General features: G+C 41.3%; 1 long non-coding RNA gene and 1 pseudogene across 1 annotated transcript in view; both read right to left on the bottom strand.

The window, feature by feature from the left end:
• The window catches only part of LOC118659057, a 92,315-nt gene extending 85,661 nt beyond the window's left edge, over positions 1-6,654 (bottom strand). The window contains exons 1-2 of the long non-coding RNA XR_004968442.1: positions 6,507-6,654; positions 5,123-5,315 (exon numbers count right to left, since the gene is read on the bottom strand). This is a non-coding gene — a long non-coding RNA (uncharacterized LOC118659057). The remainder of the gene's footprint in view (positions 1-5,122; positions 5,316-6,506) is intronic.
• A 6,451-nt stretch (positions 6,655-13,105) lies between these two features.
• On the bottom strand, positions 13,106-15,631 carry LOC118657934 (annotated as a pseudogene).
• Positions 15,632-21,983: the final 6,352 nt, after the last annotated feature.

The raw sequence follows: 21,983 nt of genomic DNA, 5'->3' as shown, positions 1-21,983 counted from the left end.
ACCTCCTTGTTAAACTTCATCCAAATTTAATAAATACATAGAAATCTGAGGTCAACAAGCCTATACGTATTTATTTAAGAATTTTCTCAGAGAACAGATATGATATAGTAGCCTTTTTAGAACAGAACAGGCAATGACCTGTCAATAAATCTACTGAATCAGGAATATGAGAGCTCAGACTTTTTTTAACAAGACACCTGCTTATTCTTTAATGCTTATGATAGGACTATGTGTCCATTTGACATTAGTTAAGAAAGATGGTTCCAGGTGATGGACTAGAATTGCAAGGGCTAACACAGCCACTGAGTCCTGGAATGCTATGGCTTAGTGGGAAATACAGTGGGAGTATAAATATGTGTGTTATGGACACTAACTATAGGGCAGACAGGCTGATTTGTGTCTGAGGCCACTCCTAATAAATTTCTGGGTACCTTTTACAACCTCACCAAACTAGTTGTTTCAAACATAGCAGCTAAGTTATCTGAGTTGAATAAGTTATTAAGTGTTAACAAAATGAGGAGTGCTGCCATGATAACAAGCTACGGAACACAGTCAAAATGCTGGTAAGGGCTTAAAAGTATGTACTGGGAGGACAGTGGAACACAGGGTAGGCACTCAGAAGGAAGCTGAATGGAAGCCATAATGAAGAAGAGATGCTATTTTCATCAATGCCTTGGGTCTACAAAGGAATTACAGACTTTAGGGCTGTAGGGCTAGAAAGGATCTTAGAGATTACCTAACCCAAGTCTCTCTTTTTTAACAGATGAAGAAAATGAGAGTCATGAAAGCTGTTAGTTGCCCGCTATCACATGAGTTTTCTTTATTTCTTGATTTGTTTTTTTGGGGGGGGGGGGAGGGGGGAGAGAGAGAGAGAGAGAGAGAGAGAGAGAGAGAGATTTGTTGTTCCACATATTTTATTTACGCATCCATTGTTTTATTCTCGTATATGCCCTGGCTGGAGATTGAACCCACAACCTTGGTGTCTTGGGACGATGCTCTAACCACCCACAAGGCAGCCAGGGATCCATGTGAATTTTCTTTGATTCCTGTTTAGACTCTTTCCACCATACTATTTTGCATTCCCCAACTTAAGACTGGGACTTTAAACCATCCCCAAATTCCATAATCTTTCCTAATGAAGGATTTCATGGGTATAAACTCTGGCCCCTTAGGCTTCCTCCTTGCAAGTCAACCCTTTCCTTCCACTTTCCACACACCATAGAAAGCAAGTAAATACTAATGTAGCATGTTTCTCTTCCTAACTTCATGGAGGGAGTAAATTGGTAGCCAGGTCCACCAGTAAATCATTTGTTGCTCCAAAGATGAAGGAAAAATCATAGGAGCATCACCCTTTGGAGAATCCACTCCTTGGAGGCAAGGTAAAGGGATAACATGATGGACACACTACAAAACAAATCTGCCAAACCAGATCTGCTGGTGGGAGAAAAAACCCCTAGTATATGGTTTGGTAAACATTTGCACTGAGTCTCAGGTGTGTGATTCACAAATATCAAGTGAGGAATTAATTTGAGAAAGTCATATGGGTAACTTCATCTCCCTTTGGGTGATTTATATACTTGTCATTCTTTCAGCCAATATTTACTGAACACCTACTCTGTGTCAAGCACTGATTGAGACACTGAAGATACAGTGGTGGAAAAACCATGGCTCTTAGTCATTCAAACACAGTCACAATTCTCCTATCATTTCTTCCCCAGCCCCTCTGTTATCAGCATCTTATATCCTTTCCGATATCTCTTTTATCTCTTTTCCCCCTTTATGTTTGCTTCCAGAGCCAACACATTAGCCTAGGCCAGTGATGGCAAACCTATCAGAGGTGACACGCGAACTCATTTTTTTGGTTGATTTTTCTTTGTTAAATGGCATTTAAATATATAAAACAAATATCAAAAATATAAGTCTTTGTTTTACTATGGTTGCAAATATCAAAAAATTTCTATATGTGACACAGCACCAGAGTTAAGTTATGGTTTTTCAAAATGCTAACACGCCGAGCTCAAAAGGTTCGCCATCACTGGCCTAGGCCTTCATCATCTCAGGCCTAAACCAGTTTTTGAACTGCTCTCCCAATCTTCTTTCCATCTAGAATGTACAGATTATAATTTTTAAAATCCTGACTTTTTCTGGTTAGTTCAATTCTCAAAAGCTTCATTTGGCTTCACACATCCTATCTCAAACTCCCAAATGCCATGTCCCAGCCTCCAACTATCCTGTCCAAACTTAATCAATAGGAATCCTATTCAAAAGCAATTTTAAACTATATTAATATTTTTGACCAAATTTCCTTTAAGTTTACACACACAAAAAAGATTTATGAGACGAGCAATTCTTTCATTTAGGTGAGTTAAGTTCCTGGAAAAGTTATTTTTAAATCAACATAGACATTAATTTTCTCATAGAAACAATATTATTATAAATATTTTCACTCTTGACTAGGAAGTTAATGCCCAACATTTTTATTATAGGCTGTTAGTAGAATTTTCTTCTCTGGAGAAATAGCTGTGCTTCTAACCAAGCACCTATTGGGCACCCCTTTATGGAACCCACAATCACCATCAATTAACTATAAGTTAACCTCTCTGTGCAGGATAAAATATAAAGCTATTTAGTGTGTATGTAAGCAATCTAGGTAATACAATCTTAAGAATGCATTTCATATGATATGCTGTCAAAGCTTATACAGTTTTCTTTGCTTATTTGATAACTTCCACTTTATATTCACTGCAGTGAAGCCGAAGGTGAGAGACACCTTCACCAAGGACACGGAATTTAGGAGCGTTATTTTGGGTCAATCCTGACCACATCTTCAAGAAAGAGAGACCTCGAGGTACTTGCAACCTCTTTAGTGATCTCTCTCAAGAAAATTTTTATTATGGGAAGCTTAAAAGCTTCAGCATTAGAGACTGAATTAAAGGTTTTTGTGTGTTTGAAAACTTTCTTGAGCAGCATTATCACTAACACAATCATGCTAAAATAATTAAATAAGCCCATCCAGCATGGCTCAGTAGTTGAACATCGACTTATAAACCAGGAGGTCAACAGTTTGATTCCTGGTCAAGGCACAGGCCTGGATTGCAGACTTGGTCCCCAGTGGAGGAGTGCAGGAGGCAGTCAATCAATGATCTCTCTCATCATTGTTTCTATCTGTCTTTTTCCCCTCCTCTCTGAAATCAATAAAAAATACTTTTTAAAATAATAAAATAAAATAACTAAATAAATGTTCCTCTTCTAATCTCTGACCACTTCTTACGTCATAGTGTTAAAAAGAACCAAGCCCTAACTGGTTTGGTTCAGTGGATAGAGCATCGGCCTGCGGATTCAAGGGTCCCAGGTTCAATTCTGGTCAGGGGCATGTACCTTGGTTGCGGGCACATCCCCAGTAAAGGGTGTGCAGGAGGCAGCTGATCGATGTTTCTCTCTCATCGATGTTTCTAATTCTCTATCCTTCTCCCTTCCACTCTGTAAAAAATGAATAAAATATATTTAAAAAAAAAAAAAAGAACCAAAGTGTGGTTGGCAAAGCTAAGTCCAAAAACTCAGTACTAAGTTTGATTTGTACTGAATGAAGCAAGTCACTCTACCTTAGTCACAACTAGGGTGTTGGCTTACAGTTATGGAAGGCAGCCAGTTTTCAATATATAATCAGTCATTGAGATGGATTTGTTGTAGATAGATTATGTCCTCAGGTTAGTGGCTAATTTTTTGACAAATAAATGAAACTGTTAATGACAAATGTTTTTGCTCCAGTGTGTATCAAAAGCCTTTAAAGTATGTGTGTTTGTGGATCAGTAAATAGACTCATGCCTCAAGAGTGATGATGTAGTTCTATCTGCAGACATAGAAGATGTTTTTTATTGATAAGGGAATAACAATGTTATTATAGCAAGTTACAAAAATGCTATGTGCCCATTAATTTTAGTTAGTTAGCTTTAGTTTATACTAACAGAGTCCCTCAATGTAGTTTTGAAAGGGAAGAGAGTGGTTTAGTAGAAGAATCGATAGAGCAATAAAGGAAACAGGTATCTCAGAAGAACCAAGGTACAATAGAGATAGCCCTCAAAGGAATGGGAGCCATCAAACACAGAGACAATTTGGATACTAAGTACTCTCTTCCCTTCTCTCTTGCAATCACTCTCACTCTCGACCTAGTTCTGTTTTCTCACTCTTGACTGGCTCCCTCACCCTATTCTGTGTGAATCTGAATCTCTGCTTCCTCACATAAGACATGGTTTCTGCTTCTTCACAGCCTTTATGTCCCACTAAAATTATTCTGGTTGGTCATGGCTGGCATCCACTCTGATTGGCAGATGAATATGCCATATCATTTAATAAATATTTTAATATCAATTGTGTATAAACATATGCACATACACATGCACATACATAAGTATTATGTATTTATGGAGGAGGGCAGAGATGTAGAAGGAAACAAAGACAAAATCATCAGAGGGAAGGAGAACCAAACCAGAGCCAGTGGAGGAAGCTGTAACTGTCACCGCACACACAAATATACAGTTTATGTCTACACTAGCAATGCACCACCGAGGAATTTCCTTCAGCCCAGTGCCAGAAATAACTTTCTCATCTTAGTCTATACATAGAATATGGTTAGTAAAAGGAAGGAAGTATTTGAAAAAATTTGTTCTCTCCATCTCCAGAGAATGTGTGCTTCCCTGGAGAAAGGTGAGAAAATAGCTCATTAATATATCTTTCTACAATATATCAAAGCAGTCAGGTACTCAGACCCTCTTAGTTAAATACATGAGAGCTAGGAAACATAAAGCTCTCATAGCAGCATCAACTTTAAGAATCAAGTGATTTCCCATAAGAAATCTGAAGGAGTGTACCTTTCGTATTCACCTCAATGTCCTAGCACACTGTAAACAGTCAACATTAGTAAATATTTTATTAAAGCATTAAGTATTTTAATTAAATATTATTTATAGCTGAGATATATATATCCCTGTATTCATCATGAATCTCCTTAAAGGAAACACTCCCACCCATTTCAAGCCATGCGGTTTAAATGGCTGATTCCCATGCTTAAATCTAGTGTGAGCTTTAACTAGACTAAGTTTATCAGCAGACTCCATCCTCTTACCCAAAGTGATTGATTTCAGGATGCGCACATGACCCAATTCAGCCAATGATAACCAGACTTGGGGCTTTTGTTCATATGCTGAGGACAAGTGGTCTCCTTCTCCCCAACAGACTTGAAGTCCTGGCAGTGTGAAGTCTTGAGAGGCTGCAGCCTTCTGTCAGCCATGAGGGGAGGTTCTGTCTAAGAATGAAACCTGCATGTGGAAGAGAGAGAAGTGAGGTGAGACCTGGAGGCCCTGGAGATGTTTCTGAAGTATCTGTGTCAAGCAACAGGTAAGCCAGTCTCCCCACTGCACTTCTCAGTTTTAAAGGCAGTAAATCCCCTTTTCATAGTAAATCTATTTGGATTGAGCTTTCTTCACTTTCAACCAAGGAAACTTAACTGATACACGGTTTATAACATATAAATGCTGATTTGTTTCTGTGATTTCTTCCAGGAATAAATATAGAACAGATCAGGTCAGAAATAAAACTTGCCAATAAAGTATTCTGTAAGGGGGCCTTCTTACCTGGTTTTGAACACTCTGGACCCCTAAATCTTAAATTTAATTAATTAAACTGAATCTTTACAATATTGATGTTTATTTATAAAAAAGACCTTACATAATTTCAGAACAGACTGTTGAGAATGATAACCTACCTTATGGAATGAGAACTATAAACAAAAAAAAATGAGAACTATAAAAAATTAACTAAATTTGGCTACTAAAACAGTCTCTATTTTTGTCCAGATGTCTGTTTCCTTTCATTGCTCAAGCCAATCCTCTGTCTTTTTCAGGTTAGGTATGAGGTAGCACATCACTTCTGGGTATTGGGGCCCTGGTTCATACCCACCGCAGTTATTTGCAGCTCTATCTACACTGTCTCCAAATTCATTTTAAAATTCCAAGTCCATATTAATAAAACGCCTAAAGAGGTCTCACCAGGCTTTCCTAGTACTTTGGACCATTTTTAGCTCCATGGTTCTTCCCAATTTAAAAACAAAATGAATTTCACAAACAGAATTGAAATGTCAAATTTTACTACCATCTGGATTTAAAGACTGCAAGAAAAACTAGGTTTGGGTTGCTTTATTTTCGTAGCCAAAGTGAATGTATTATAGTACGTTTGTTTTCAGACCATTTACCTCTCTATCCTGCATTTCACTCTGGGATAATAAGGTATGCAAATGAAAAGGAGGAGACCACCCAGAAAAATTCTAAGAGGGAGTGTGTAAAATTCAGTAGTTGCATTTAATATAATGGGAGAAAAATCTTCCAACTCCTCTTCATCATGATGATGAAGATAAACCGATCTGCTCACTGCACTGAATTTAGAGCCGTGAATATGAGTTAACAACTTGGCTCTGCTCCTCTGGGGGTTTACAATCTGATATATGTACAGACATAAAGGATATACAGGCAACTTCACAAAGGCTTTATGGTCCATCCATTTAAAGCACCAGGCAGCTCCATAGCCTGCGGGGGAGCAGAAGGAATGACAACAGCTGAGACATCAGGTGGGATAGATCTGACAATGGAGGAGAAGTGACAGTGAGGGAGGTGAGTTTAAGGTCCTCCTGGCATGGGTACCAAAGATATCACTTCTTGGAAGAGCCCAGGACTGTGACACATGCAAAAGGTAGCTGAGCAATCCCTTACAGTGGAAGAAACCCTACAGCGTGCATCATTTGATTCTCTGGAGAACCCGTGAGAGGCTGGTCAAGGACTATCCACCAAATGTTAGAGATACAGAAACCAAGACCTACTCTATCTACAGGTCCTGAGGCAAACGGGAGGTGAAAGAAAAGACATCTTCCACTTGAGAGGAACAGCCAGGTTTCAGTGAGAGGAAGGAGGGGAAGCAAATATTCAGAGAAGAGTGTGAGACACAGAAGAGTTTGCTGATGGCAAACCAGGAATTCCAGAGTGCAGTGGAGGAATATGAAATTATAGGAAATCTAAGTAAACTGAGTCATATTAGGGGAGGTAGAAGGCAGTGTTGAGATAAGCAACATATGATGATGGTCTGTGAGGTTTGGGCTTCTAGTGCTGACTGAGGTAACTGGAATGGGGGTGGGGGTGTTAAGTGTAGTCCTAGAAAGCTGGAAGAATGCGAGTAAGCAGTGTCATCCAGAGTACTTAGCTGGGATGTGTGAGGGTTTCTTAGACAACAGCTCATCAGTGAGCAGTGCTGGCTAGGGGAGGAGCTGTCTCACAGGGAGCATGCTGGTCTCCCCCTTCATTGCAGTACTGTCACAGCCTGAGCACCTGTGGGGCTGTTGGCTGCTCCCAAAGGTAACAGGTGTAGACCAAAGGGCCATCGTCTTAGGGCAGGTATTTTTTTTAATATTTTATTTATTTCAGAGAGGAAGGAAGAGGGAGAGAGAGATAGAAACATCAATGATGAGAGAGAATCACTGATCAGCTGCCTCCTGCACGCCCCCCACTGGGGATTGAGCCCACAACCCAGGCATGTGCCCTTGACTGGAATCGAACCTGGGACCCTTCAGTCCACAGGCCAATGCTCTATCCACTGAGCCAAACCAGCCAGGGCATAGGGCAGATATTTTTGTGGCAACAGGAAAATGAGGTCAGGTGAGGAGTTGGAGCGACTATAGACTCAATTTTTCTGGGGAGATAAAGGAGATTTTAATTGTTTTCTTGTCACCTGGCATTCTAGCCTTTAACCAATAAGTTTCCTTTGCTCTGTTTTTCCCCATTACCCTGAATTGTGTCTACTGGACTCCAGGAAAATCGTCTTCTTCCTTGATCATTATTTTAATAAATGATACAAATATGTATATGTAATTGATCTGCCATCATCCAACATTTCCAACAAACTCCAATGATATTTCAGATAACTTCTACTCCCTCATCACCCTTTGCTCTCATTTCCATGAAAACAAAACAACAGGTAGACAAAGACATGTGACAGGTAGTTAGATGACAGATAGATAGATAGATAGATAGATAGATAGATAGATAGATAGATAGATAGGATAGACAAACTTACAGATCGATAGATAGGTAGATGATAGATAACAAATAAATGAGGAAAGGGAGGGGGAGAGAGGAGGAATAAAAAGAGAGGAGAGGAAAGGAGAGGAGAGGAGAGGAGAGGAGGGGAGGGGAGGGGATGGGAGGGGAGGGGAAGGAGTAGGAGAGAGGGGAAGAGAGAGTAGAAGAGGGGAGAAGAGAAGAGAGTAGGAAAGGGAAAGAGAGAGTAGAAGAGGGGAAGGGAGGGGAGAAGAGATAAGTATGATCAGAGAGACCCTTTGATGGCTAAAAAATGTCTAGGTATTCTTTGGACTAATCCAGTCCTATAATCTTATAAAAAGGATAATCTTATTTAGAACCCTAATCAGCTGAAGCCGGTTTGGCTCAGTGGATAGAGCATCGGCCTGTGGACTGAGGGGTCCCGGGTTCGATTCCGGTCAGGGGCATGTACCTTGGTTGTGGGCGCATCCCCAGTGGGAGATGTGCAGGAGGCAGCTGGTCGATGTTTCTCTCTCATCGATGTTTCTAACTCTCTATCTCTCTCTCTTCCTCTCTGTGAAAAATCAATAAAATATATTTAAAAAAAAAAAAGAACCCTAATCAGCTAATTTCCTAATTCCCTAACTTCTACATCTAAAAAAATACAGCTCCCTGAGACATGTTCATTTGAAGTAGGAAAGGCCTAAAGGAAGAGTTAGAAGGTCACTCTGATATTCTCTTCTTAACCTGATTCAGAACCGACTTTATAATCACCAGGGTAAAAAAAATCAGTTCAGAGATAAAGCCAGACTCTAGTCCAAAGACCTACTATAAATAGAACCTGAACCCTGCTCTTGCCAGGAAAATTGGAGGCTTAAATCAGGGTTAATCTCTCCATAATGGTGAGGAACTGGCATTGTCTCTCAAGAAGGATAAGCCAGTGGATTGCTGCAGTTCAAGAAGGGAGTCAGGAGCAGTTTCAAGGGCCATAGCCGACAGAGTGCTCACTTAAAGTCCCTATAGTGAGTTTATTCCCTCAGTGGCCCACTAGACTTCCCCTACTCTCCATTTAAATAAGCACCATGGTTGCCCTAGCTGGTTTAGCTCAGTGGATAGAGCATCAGCCTGAAGACTGAAGGGTCCCGTGTTGGATTCCAGTCAAGGGCACATGCCCAGGTTGCAGGCTCCATCCCCAGTGGAGGGCATGCAGGAGGCAGCCGGCCAATGACTCACTCTCATCATTGATGTTTCTATTTCTCTCTCCCTCTCCCTTCCTCTCTGAAATCAGTAAAAATATATTTAAAAATAAATAAGCACCATGATCTTGTTCTTGGTTATAGAAACTATAAGACATTCCAGAGACTCAGATGAGAAGTACACATAGCCTAGACCAGTGGTTGGCAAACTCATTAGTCAACAGAGCCAAATATCAACAATACAATGATTGAAATTTCTTTTGAGAGCCAAATTTTTTTAAACTTAAACTATATAGGTAGGTACATTGTTATTAGCTTAATTAGGGTACTCCTAAGGCTCAGGAAAAGCCACACTCAAGGGGCCAAAGAGCCGCATGTGGCTCGCGAGCCGCAGTTTGCCCACCACGAGCCTAGACCACACATTCTCAACCTCTGATGTACATATGAATTCCTCAATGAGGAGCTCTCAGAACCCAACCCTCAGAGTCGATAATTTCAAATACCTTACCTCATTTCATCCTCATGTACAACCTCTGGGGAAGATGCTGTTTTCATTCCCATTTTACAAATGAAGAAACTGAAACTGAAGGAGGTTAAGTAGCTTTGCCAAGTCACTCCTTCAATGCACGGGAAAGCTGGTCTTACACACAGGGCATCCGATGCCAGATCTAGTGTTGTATTGACTCTGTGGACACCACCCTGTCCACTTAGAGGAGGCTTCTGCAATTCAGAAGGAAAGGATTTATTTTAAAAGTTGGCTTATTTGGGGGAACTTCTGCATGGTTTAAAGATGGTATGGCAGTTATTCAAGCAAATGGGAACTTGTTTTTAAAAATTCTATAACATTTCAAAGAAAGTAAAATTACTCCCCCAAAAAAGTGTGAGAATTATTCCTCCAGGGCACATAACTATTTATATAGCTACTAAAACTTTTAAAACAAAGTTAATGTATGGTGACATCTGTTCCATTAAAAAAAAAGAGAGAAAGAGAATTTCCCTGACCTTTTCAGGTTCATCATTTGATTAGCCAACCCAAAGTAAGCATTCGGGCCTTGTTGTGCAACAGCTCCACTCTGAATTTCAAAATATTTATATGGTATAACACACTTGAGCTATATTTACTTATGGTAGCTTTATAATCACTTTAAAGTAATCCAGCCAGCAGTCTAACTAAATTTTTTGAGAACTCCCCATCCCCTCCAGCCTCCTCTCAAATGTCTGTTTCTGTTATTTCTTCTTTTCTCCTCCCATCTGGCCCCAACATTTTCATCCCCATCCAAATGGACTCTAGCAATTGACCATCTTATTTCACTCCATCTACTTCTTTAATGTGACTTTTCAATCTCCCTTCTAATGTAAGCATTCTTTATGCTTTCGTCACACACCTCTCACACTGTCTTATATTCCCAAAACTTTATTTAATAACCTCTCCTCACTTCAGGTGAAGAACATCTGATTTCCATCTGCCATCCCTCCTATGGCTGTTCACAGACCTGAGGGATCCTCCCCAATTGCTTTAGAACCAGGCTCCGTATCTTCCTCCACCATCATCTTTGGCTCTTCTTCTACACTTGGAACACTCCATCATCTTTGGGAAGATCCATATCTACGGATAACCCTGACAGGGGCCTCCTTCCTCTTTTTCACTCCATCTCAGCCTCCTTTAAATACAGTCAAATCTTAGCTTTATTATATACTAGAGGCCCGATGCACGAAATTCGTGCACTGGGGGGGGGGGGTGGTCCCTCAGCCCAGCCTGCACCCTCTCGTAGTCCAGGATCCCTCTCACAGCCTGGGACCCCTCACTGCTTACCGCCTGCCTGCTCACTGCTCCTTACTGCTTAGCTCGCTGCTCCTTAGCATTTCCACCACTGCACTCGCCAGCCATGAGCCCGGCTTCCAGCTGAGCAGCACTCCCCATGTGGGAGCACACTGACCACCAGGGGGCAGCTCCTGAATTGAGCGTCTGCCCCCTGGTGGCCAGTGCGCATCATAGCAACCAGTGGTTCCGCCATTTGGTCGATTTGCATATTAGGGTTTTATTATATAGGATAATGCCCCGTTTCTAAAATCTTTTTTTTAAATTATACAGCACACTGACTTTTATTTTTTTATATTTTATTGATTTTTTTTTTTTTTTTTACAGAGCGGAAGGGAGAGGGATAGAGAGTTAGAAACATCAATGAGAGAGAAACATCAATCAGCTGCCTCTTGCACACCCACTACTGGGGATGTGCCAGGAACCAAGGTACATGCCCTTGACCAGAGTCAAACCTGGGACCCTTTAGTCTGAAGGCCGACGCTCTATCCACTGAGCCAAACCGGTCAGGGCTAAAATCTTAATCTGAAATTCAATTCATTCTGTAGGACCATAATCTGCCATCTCCCCAACTCACCCATTCTTTCATCCCACTGCCCTTTGATTTTTGTAACAGCCCACAATCCCATAATCCATCTCAGTTCAGCTTGATTTGCTTCCCAATCCAGCCTGGCCCAATGTTCAGATAATTCACTACCTTCCTAGAATCCTCAGCCCCTTGGTCTCCTACACTTTCCGTTTTGTCGATCACTGTCTTCCTTTTCTGTTTACCAAATTATCTCTGCTCATTGCCTCCATTGTGTTACCCATTTATTCCTTAATTCCATGAAATCTGGCTACTTTCTCCCCATTTTGGGGGGATTCATCTAACCAACTCAACCACATTAAGAATAGTGCTCAATTTTCAGTTCCTTGCTTGTTCTGCAGCATTTGACACTGTTAGCTGGATAAATATTCCTTCCTTCTCTTTCTAGCTCTCTCTCCTCTTCTGAGACGTAATGCTATTCTTATTTTCTACTTCCCTTTACCTTCACCTTACCTGTCTTCTTTTGGGCCTTATTTTTCTTCCCCTCACTCTCCAAAGCATAGTGTTCCCCAAGATGGTATCTTCATCTTATTTTCACCATATATTTTTTTCACTGATGGATCTAACCTACCTCTCATTTTCTCATGTAGTAAGACTTCAAGTTTGAAGACAGATCTGACCCAAGTTTTGGCATTTACTAGAACAGAATCTGGCACATAGTCGGGCCTCAATAGGTGATGAGATTAATGAACAGTGAGAACATAAGCAAACCAATCAACCTCTCTAGGTCTCCGTTTCATAGTATTGTTACAACATATAAAAAACTTACCTTAGAGAACAGAAAATAACAGGGAGAGATAGTATAACATACAGCTACCCTAGCCCCTATTTCCTGTGCAAATGCCTCCCAAACCTAAATCTGTAAGCTACATTCACATCAAAGCCTACACCCAATTGTACAAACATATCTTTACAGCCCTTTGATCTCTACAGTTTGAAACTTCCATTCCAAGCCATCCCCTCTCCCTCTCTTCCCTATTTCTGTAGTAACGCTATCATTCTCCCAGGTAGTGAAGCTCCAAATCACAGAAATCATCTTTAATTTATTTTATTATCCCCTTCCTTCATCCTGCTACCAGGTCCAAAGTTGACTTGCACACCGTTCTCCAATGTTCCTATACTCCCACTGCTAGCCTCCTGTGCAGACCTGTACCAGCTCTGCTTTAAAGTTCCACAATAACTTTGTTAGTGGTCTGTTCACCATCAGTCTCTTTCTAATTAATCTTGCATGTTTTATCTTCATAAAATCATCCCAGATGATGACATTTCCCTGTTCAATAGACTGTCATAGATCCCACAAGCTTACTGAATGGAACAGACTCCCTAGGCTTGCCAGTCATAGCCCTGCATATATGACCAAAGTCACTACTACATATTTCCTTTTTATATTTTATTTGCTGTCCTTTATTTGTCAGTTACAAAAATCTCATTTTTTACTGGACTCAGACTTGGAGGTAGAAGCTCTCAGAGAGGTCAGTCTACATCTCTTGGTAATCTGTTCCTGGCATTTTTCTTTGGCCTCCTTCATTCTCTTAGCAAAAAGTTTAGCATATTCTGCGGCCCCTTCCTTATTTTTCTTAGTACCTTCTTTCTTCAGAGCAATACACCTGCATTTGTGTTGCAAGACATGTGGAGGAACAAGACGCTGAATCTTGGGTGCTTTAGTCCTAGGTTTCTTACTTTCTTCATTTAGAGGCTTTCTCACAACATATTTGCTGACATCACCTTCTTTAGAGAGATTGAAAAGTTTGTGGATTCTGCTAGCTCTTTTGGGCCCCAAGCCATGAGGCACAGTGGTATCAGTGAGACCAGGAATATCTTTCTCCCCTTTTTTCACAATGACCAAGTTGAGAACAATGCAACCCCAAACAGATCTGCATTTTCTCTCTCAAGTTCTCCTTGGTCTATAACAGGAGTGCCCCTTACTCAGCAGGAGGCAGACTCTGCCCTGGGTCAAGACACTATGCTTCATGGGGAAACCTTTTCATTCCCACCACTGATTTGGACCAAATAACCTTTCCACCCTTCACCCAGAGCATCAGCAGCAACTTCTGTGGCCATATGCTTCTCATAAAAATTACTACATTTTTGTTCATCATCCACTTCAATGAGTTCCTGAAGCAGCCAACAGCCTCAGAGGTGCCACAAAAAAGTGACTATTACATATTTAATTCATTTTTCTTTTTCTACCCCCATCACTATTTATGCACATTTGCTCATGCATTTCCTTTGGCCTGTAGAGCTTTCATCCCCAACTGTAACTATTGAAATCTGACCAACATTCAAAGTCCTGCTCAAATCTTTCGGAAAGTCTTCCCTGATCCTCTGAATTGAACTTCAGTGTTCTTTTTCTAGTAGTTTATCTGTAGGTTTTGTTTGTTTGTTTGTTTTATTTTGTTAATTTTCACCCAAGAATATTTTTCTATTGAAATTTTAGGGAGAGTGGAAGGGAGAGAGACAGAGAAAGAGAAACATTGATGTGAGAGAGACACATTGATTGGTTCCCTGGCCAGGGCTAGGGATCAAGCCTGCAATCCAGGAATGTGCCCTTGACAGGAATCAAACCTGGGGCCCTTCAGTCCTCAGGGTGACGCTCTATTCACTGAGCCAAACTGACTAGGGCATCAATAGTTTTATCCTTATGACTTTTATTTTATTCTATTGTAATTAATGGCTTATATATCTGCCTTCTCTACAATGTAATAAGCTCATTAAAAACAGGTATCAGGGATATCTTCTTAATTTTCATATCCAAAAAACCCCAACATTTTTGTATATAAAAAGTATTTGTAAATATCTGTTAAATTTATGTGTGTGTGTTTAAGAAATTACACACTGGAATTTAGTGTTTTTTGAAACTGTTCATTATAATCATTTGTCTACATAGACAAAGTGTAGCTTTCAGGGCTTCTTGGTGACACATCTCTTAGGAATTGACAGAAAGGCTTAGAAGACAGATATTTATCATAGCTGTGAAATGACTTCCCCACCCTTTTTTGGCCTCTCCCTCAAATCATAGTAATGGCTGAGCTGATGAATGAAATGATCAACTCAGAGAATAATTACTGTAACCTTCTTTCCTCATTAAAAAAACAAGAAAGTGTTTCTCACTCTGAAGAGCCCAGTGTATGAGAGTGAAAAATGTACCAATTCAGAGCAATGGCAGGGATAATTGGTCAAGGCTTCAGAACGCTTTGTAAAACCCACCATGAATTTTCAACCCTTGTAGTTAGCAAGTCCCAGGAGGTACATGGTGCAGCAAAAGGAGTAGGATTTATCCCAGGTCAGCCATGGATAGGCTATGAGATACTGTCAATGTCACCCCTCACTTTTGGCCTCAATTTCCCCATCTATAAATAAGGAAGTGCTCAAAAAACAAAATGATGGAATACATCAGAGACACAGGAACCAACTAAAAGAGTTCTCAAAGGTCTGCTCCCAAAGAGCTCCAGATGTCCTCTTTTTTCCCCCGTTGACCCCTTCTAGCTTGCCCCTGTCCCCACCCGATTGTCTGTGTCCAAGGGTTATGCATATATGCATACAAGTTCTTTGGTTGATCTCTTCCTGCCCATCCACCTTCACCTTCCCTCTGAGATTCCACAGTCTGTTTCATAAAGCTGAAACAATTTAAGCAATAAAGTAAATAACAAAATACTGGATTTTAAACTAAAATATAAAATAAATATCTATGAGTCCATACTAATGCAAATAAATGATTAAATAAATGAGAAGAGCTCAATCTCCCTTTCAGAAGAATTTGAAATAATTTATGTAGATAATCTCCCTTCCAAGAAGTAGAACTTTTCTATCCCCTTCCCCCCTTTAGAGTAGGCTGGACATAATGACTGCTTTCCAATGAGAAGAACATGGAAAAGGAAAAAAAAGCTTTGCAGTGGAGAAACCTGACTACCCTGGCCAGGTGCTCAAGATTAACAACAACGTGATGAGTCATGTTGATAGTATGTAACCTTAATATGATGTAATGAAAATGGTACTACATCTCTGTGGTCTTCCTCCCCCTACCCATGACCTCTGTCTAACACGAGAAAAACATTGAAGAAATCCAAACTAAGAGACATTCTGTAAAAAAAAATACTGACTAGTGCTTTGAAAACTATCAAGGTCATCAAAGACAACGAAAGTCTGAGAAACTGACACAATGCCAGAGGAAGCGAGGAAAACATATGACTAAATGTAATGTGATATCCTAGATGGGACCCCAGAACAAATAAAAGGACGTTAGAGAAAAACCGGTGAAATCTGTACAAAGTATTAAGTTTAGTTAATAATAATACACCAATGTTCATTTCTAACTCGTGACAACTGTGCATAGTGCTGTAGAATGTTAACAAGAAAAGCTGTGTGAGGAGTATATTCGCACTCTCTGTACTATCTTTGCATCTTTTCTAGAACTCTAAATCTATTATTAAATCGTAAAATTATTCTTAAAATAATGGACTAGTTAAGATTCTAAGGAAAGCCCCGCTATAAGAACTATGTGGTCCCATCCCTTTAAAAAACAACACTTAAAAACACACTTTAGCCCTGACCAGTTTGGCTCAGTGGATTGAGTGTTGGCCTGCGGACTGAAGGGTTCCGGGTTCGATTCAGGTCAAGGGCATGTACCTTGGTTGCGGGCATATCCCCAGTAGGGGGTGTGCAGGAGGCAGCTGATCAATGTTTCTCTCTCATGGATGTTTCTAACTCTCCATCCCTCTCCCTTCCTCTCTGTAAAAAACCAATAAAATATATATTTTAAAAAAAACACACACACTTTAGAAAAGATGTACTTTATATATATTTTTTTTAATTTTTTTAAATACATTTTGATTTTTTACAGAGGGGAAGGGAGAGAGATAGCCAGAAACATCAATGAGAGAGAAACATCGATCAGCTGCCTCCTGCACATCCCCCACTGGGGAAATGCCTGCAACCCAGGTACATGCCCTCGACCGGAATTGAACCTGGGACCCCTCAGTCCGCAGGCCGATGTGCTATCCACTGAGCCAAACCGGTTTTGGCTTTATATATTTTTATATCTATACTAATAAAAGAGTAATATGCTAATTAGACTGGGAGACCTTCCAAAGACCTTCCAGATATCCTTCCAGACAAAGCCAGGGGTTTGGCCTGCTTGCAAACAGCCCCCAAACAGCCCTCAGCCCCTCACCCAGGCCGGCCATGCTCCCCAGCGGGAGCCCTCACCCTGATGGGGGCGTGGCTGGCCTGCAAACAGCCCTCAGCCCCTCACTTAGGCTGGCCCTGCCCACCAGCAGGGACCCCCAACCGCGATGGGGACATGGCCGACCTGCAAACTAGACAAAGTCATTGCTGGGGTCCAACCCCAGCAGGTCCAGGGGTCCCCAAAGGTGTGGACGGAGTCGGCGAAGAAGGAATGACACAGAGACAGCGTTCAGTTGATCAGCAGCCTAGCCAGGATCTCTAACCAGGATCTCCAGCCAAGTTCTGGTCTGGATCTCCAGCGAAGTTCTGTGTCCATGTTCTCTTGCTAGGTTCTCCAGCCAGGTTCTCCAGCCAAGTTCTGGTCTGGATCTCCAGAGAGGTTCTGCTCTGGATCTCCAGCGAAGTTCTGGTTAGGATCTCCAGCCAGGTTCTGTGTCCATGTTCTCTTGCTAGGTTCTCCAGCCAGGTTCTGTAGCCATGTTCCCTCGCTAGGTTCTCCAGCCAGGTTCAGTCACCAGGTTCTAGTCAGGTTCTCTTGCCAATTTCTGTAGTCAGGTTCAGTCCAGGATCTTTTGCCATGTTCTCTCCAGCGAAGTTCTTCTGTCTCTAGGTTCTGTGTAGGTTCTGTCTTCTAAGTTCTGTCTCTTGCTGTCTTGTTACATCTGTACTTATACCAGTTGATTCAATCCTATCAATCTCTATTATAAAGGTTAGGGCGTTTCTTATCTCCATTCCAGGGAGTAAAGATTATGTAGCTTAAGCATGATTGTTCGTAGTTAAAGTGATTAATTACCCGCCTGGCACTTAGTTGAGGGGTTTTATTCCCTCCCTAACTTCAGGGGAAAATCCCTACCTGGGGAAACAACCTTTCTCAGAGAGGAGAACTTGGTTAAAACACATAGTGCCAAGAAGGTGAGCAAACATATTAAGAACAGTATGCCATATATGCCAGTTCCTTTGAAACAGCAAGGATGGACCAGCTCCCGGCAAGCCATGGTGGCGAGGCCAAGGCAGAGGCAGTTAGGGGTGATCAGGCTGGCGGGGGAGGGCAGTTAGGGAGATCAGGCCGGCAGGCAGGCGAGCAGTTAGGAGCCAGCGATCCTGGATTGCGAGAGGGATGACCCATATTAGAGAGGGTGCAGACCAGGCTGAGGGACACCCCCCCCCTCCTGTGCACAAATGTCATGCACCGGACCTCTAGTAAAGTAATAAAAAGCCTAATGTCATCTGTCTGGACACCCTTTTCCAGTATAACTGCAAGTTAGTTGAACCATAACATTTGATTGACCTACTTAGAATTTTTGTTCTTCTAATCATTCATTAAACTTATAAACTAAATTAATGATTGTTCTTACATGTCTTGGCAGAACAAATTAATACTATCTGAACAAATTAATAATCTTGGCTCCTAACTCCTGTGATTTTGACAGCTTATACTTACAGTTTCTAAAACCGGAACACAGGGGAATCTTTAGGTAGGGATCTGTTCTATCAATACACATGGAGTATTCTTAGTAAATGTTAGAAGAATGCCTCAGAGGAAGAGCAGACCTCATCATACCTTCTTGTCAAAGCAATGAGAAGCTGGTCCAGTGCTCTAGTAAGAGACTTAGAAAGAAACATGAAACATACATCCTCACAGTAAGGAAGGAACTCATTCGCTCAACACTTTTCTTAACACCTGAGTAAGAATACAGAAATGATACTGAAAGGTTTCCATTCTTACTTCAAGGGCAAAATAGCAACATGTTGTTAAACAGGAGGTGAAGAGATGCTAAAGAGATGAAACTGAGTTCTTGAAATATTCGACTGGGTATTCAATTAGCACATCAGAAGGGGTGAGTAGTAGGAGTAAGTATGCATTTCTTGAATAAACACTGATCACCTGTCTCCCAGTGACTGTCTCTTCTGGGCCCAGTAGAGGATGCAGAAAATAAAGGAAAGGTCATGTCCTTCTCAGGGTATGGCATCTAGAGCCACATGATATCCATCTGCTGCTCATTGGTCATGTTAATAATGATCACTGATTATGAGTAAGACACAGCCCATGCCCTCAAGGCACTTACTGTCTGGTAACTAGAATAAAGGAAGTACACCATTAATGGTAAGCACAAAGTAGATGTTAACATGTGCCCCAAGAAAAGTACAAAGTGCTCCTGGAGATTAAAGAGGAAGACATTGCATCTAATTAAGGAAAGAAGAGATGGCAGCATTTTGAGATAGGTTTCAATTGTTGTACCAACTAGACAGGTTTGGATGGGGATGTTATGCAGGCAAAGGGACAGCCTCAGCAAAATCACTCCAGTTTTCCTGTTTACCTGGGATATATGTAAATAAGCCTTTGTGAAAAGTGTCTTAAAAAGGAACTGAGCTAGATGCTCAGTCTGGGGAGAGACTGGGATCAGGAGCATGATATTTAAGTGCTCTTAATGCAATGCCCCTCAGACTGCTTATTGTTTGTTAGGGGGGGGGAAAAGGAACTTTGTTGTGGAGAAACCAAACATTTTAATCAGTGATCATTATTAACATGACCAATGAGCAGCAGATGGATATCATGTGGCTCTAGATGCCATACCCTGAGAAGGACATGACCTTTCCTTTATTTTCTAACCAGACATCTTATCATGAAGAAATCTGAATCGAATCATGAAGAAACATCACACAAACCCAAACAGATGAATCCTATATAATAAAAGCCAAATACCATTTGTTTGACCTTTCAACAAGTCGCTATGATGCACACTGACCACCAGGGGGCAGACGCTCCGACCGGTAGGTTAGCTTGCTGCTGGGGTCCCACCGATAAGGACTGGGCGAGATGGGCCGTACACACGTCCTGTGGTTCCTCCCTAGCCTCTAAAATATTTCTTCTAATTAATTTCCTTTCAATGTGCACAAATCCATGCACTGGGCCTCTAGTATAATATAAAATAACTGGCCCATGTTCTTCAAATATGTTATTGTCATAGAAAGACAAAGAAAACCAGATTTCTTCCAGATTAAGGGAAACCAAAGAGACAATATGACGAAATGCAATACATGATCTTCTACTGGCTCCTGAACTGGAGGGGGAAATGCTAGGATAGGACTATATTGGGACAACTGACAGAATTGGAATATAGACTGAATATAAACTGTGTATTCTTAAGGTGTTATATTTATGTTAAATTTCCTGAATTTAATAATTCCATCATAGTTACATAAAAGAATATCCCTGTTTTTAGGAACAATGCACAGAAGAATTAGGAAATGGACATGAATGTGCCACCTCCTCTCAAATGATGCAGAAGAAAATATATATGTGTATATGAAAAGAGAGAAAGCAAATGATAAAACAAATCTGGCAAAATGTTAAAAATTGGTGACAAGTATTGTAAAGGGTAAATGAGATTAGGGGGAGTTCTTAGTATCATTCTTGCAACTTTTCTATAGTTTGAACTTACTTCAAAATAAAAACATTTTGTGAGTGTGGCGAAGGCCTGGGAGGGAGTAGGAGTAGGGAAGAGGGGTTCAATGGAGGGAAAAGGGGGACGTCTGTAGTACTTTTAACAATAAAGATAAATTTTTAAAAACTTAAGGACTAAAAAATGTAATGTTTTATCATTAAAATCAGTATTATTTTTGTGCAAAAAAAGTTTTACAGCCTGGCTCTCCCTCCCAAGAGCATGCCTGCCTGTGCCTTTCCCTTTCCCTTCCCCTTCCTCCTCTCAGGAGCATAAAACATAAGCTTCCTCACACCCAAGCTCCAAGAGCCCTTCCCGTACCTCCATAACTTGTTTCCTAAGCCCATTTCTTCTAGGAATTACTTCTTCTACTTCTGAAATTTACCAAATAAATGTTCTCTTACCAAAAATGTTTTCCAGCCTAATTCCATTAAGGGATAAATATTTTTACATAGATGTAAATTACTACTTATAAAGTACTTAAAATTTTAGGGTCTTCTTTTTCACTTAATATTGTCTTAAGTATTTCCATGTATCAACCTAGTTACAAAGCAATCATTTTTAGTGCCTATATAATTATCAACCATGTAATCATTTTCTTATTATTGAACATTTCTGTTTATTTCCAACTTTCACATTTCAGTATCACGGTTATGAACATATCTATCAAAATTACTTTATTTCCTTTGGGAATACTTCCTAGGGGTTTTAGGATAATTCTGTATAACAAGATCCAGAAAAGGTGACTGTACTGTTTGAGATGTCAAAATTATATGGATTAAGATTCACTCATGCCAGAAAATATTCTCCATACTTGTGAATAAGGAGGTGGTTTTAAAATTGTTCATCAGCATATTGGTACCATTGCCAGACAACAGCTCTCCAACACACATACACACACACACACACACACACACACACACACACACACACACCATTCACCAAGCCCAAGGAGCAAATCAAATGGGGAAGATAAGGATGTGCAAGGAACCAAGCTGACAGACTATTGCTGTGTTAATTCACCACCAACTTAGCTGGAATGCTTTTCTCATTAACACAAAGCAAAGTAGACCAAACTTTTTAGTAAATAGGTCTTATTCTTACAGAAGTTCCAAAGTTATCTATATATATCTAAAAAGCCAGCAACCAGAATGCAGTAATGACTAGAACAACCTGTCACTATGACACCCACTGTGGCCAGCCAACCGGCCCCATCAGGGGGTGGGGCTGGCCAGCCAACCTCCTGAGGCCCCTCCCCCCAGCTGGCCCCGCTCCTGATGGGCCCCCACTACCCCAATCGGCCTGCAGCCACTCCCCCCGGCCGACCAGCCCCTGATCACTACCCCAATAGGGGTGGGCCAGCCCGCCAACCTCTTGCAGCTCCTCCCCGCACCTAGCCCCACCCCAGATCAGCCCCCCCCCCCCACCCCGATCAGGGGCAGGGCTGGCTGCCAACTGCCTGAGGCCTCTCACCCCCGGATGGCCCTGCCCCTTATGGGCCTCCACCACCCCATTGGCCCACAGCACCTCCCCTCAGTCAGATCTACCCCCAATTGGTCCCCCTATTCTAATCAGGGGCAGGGCCAGCCAGCCAACCAACCATGGCCCCTCCCCCAGGCCACTGGCCCCTAATTGGCCCCCCACCCCACTCGGGGGTGGGGCCGGCTGGCCCAGCGC

This window comes from Myotis myotis, unplaced genomic scaffold (assembly GCF_014108235.1).
Source record: "Myotis myotis isolate mMyoMyo1 unplaced genomic scaffold, mMyoMyo1.p scaffold_m19_p_6, whole genome shotgun sequence".
NCBI lineage: Eukaryota > Metazoa > Chordata > Mammalia > Chiroptera > Vespertilionidae > Myotis > Myotis myotis.
Note: the sequence above shows the minus strand (reverse complement) of the source record. Positions and strands in the feature narration are given on the sequence as shown.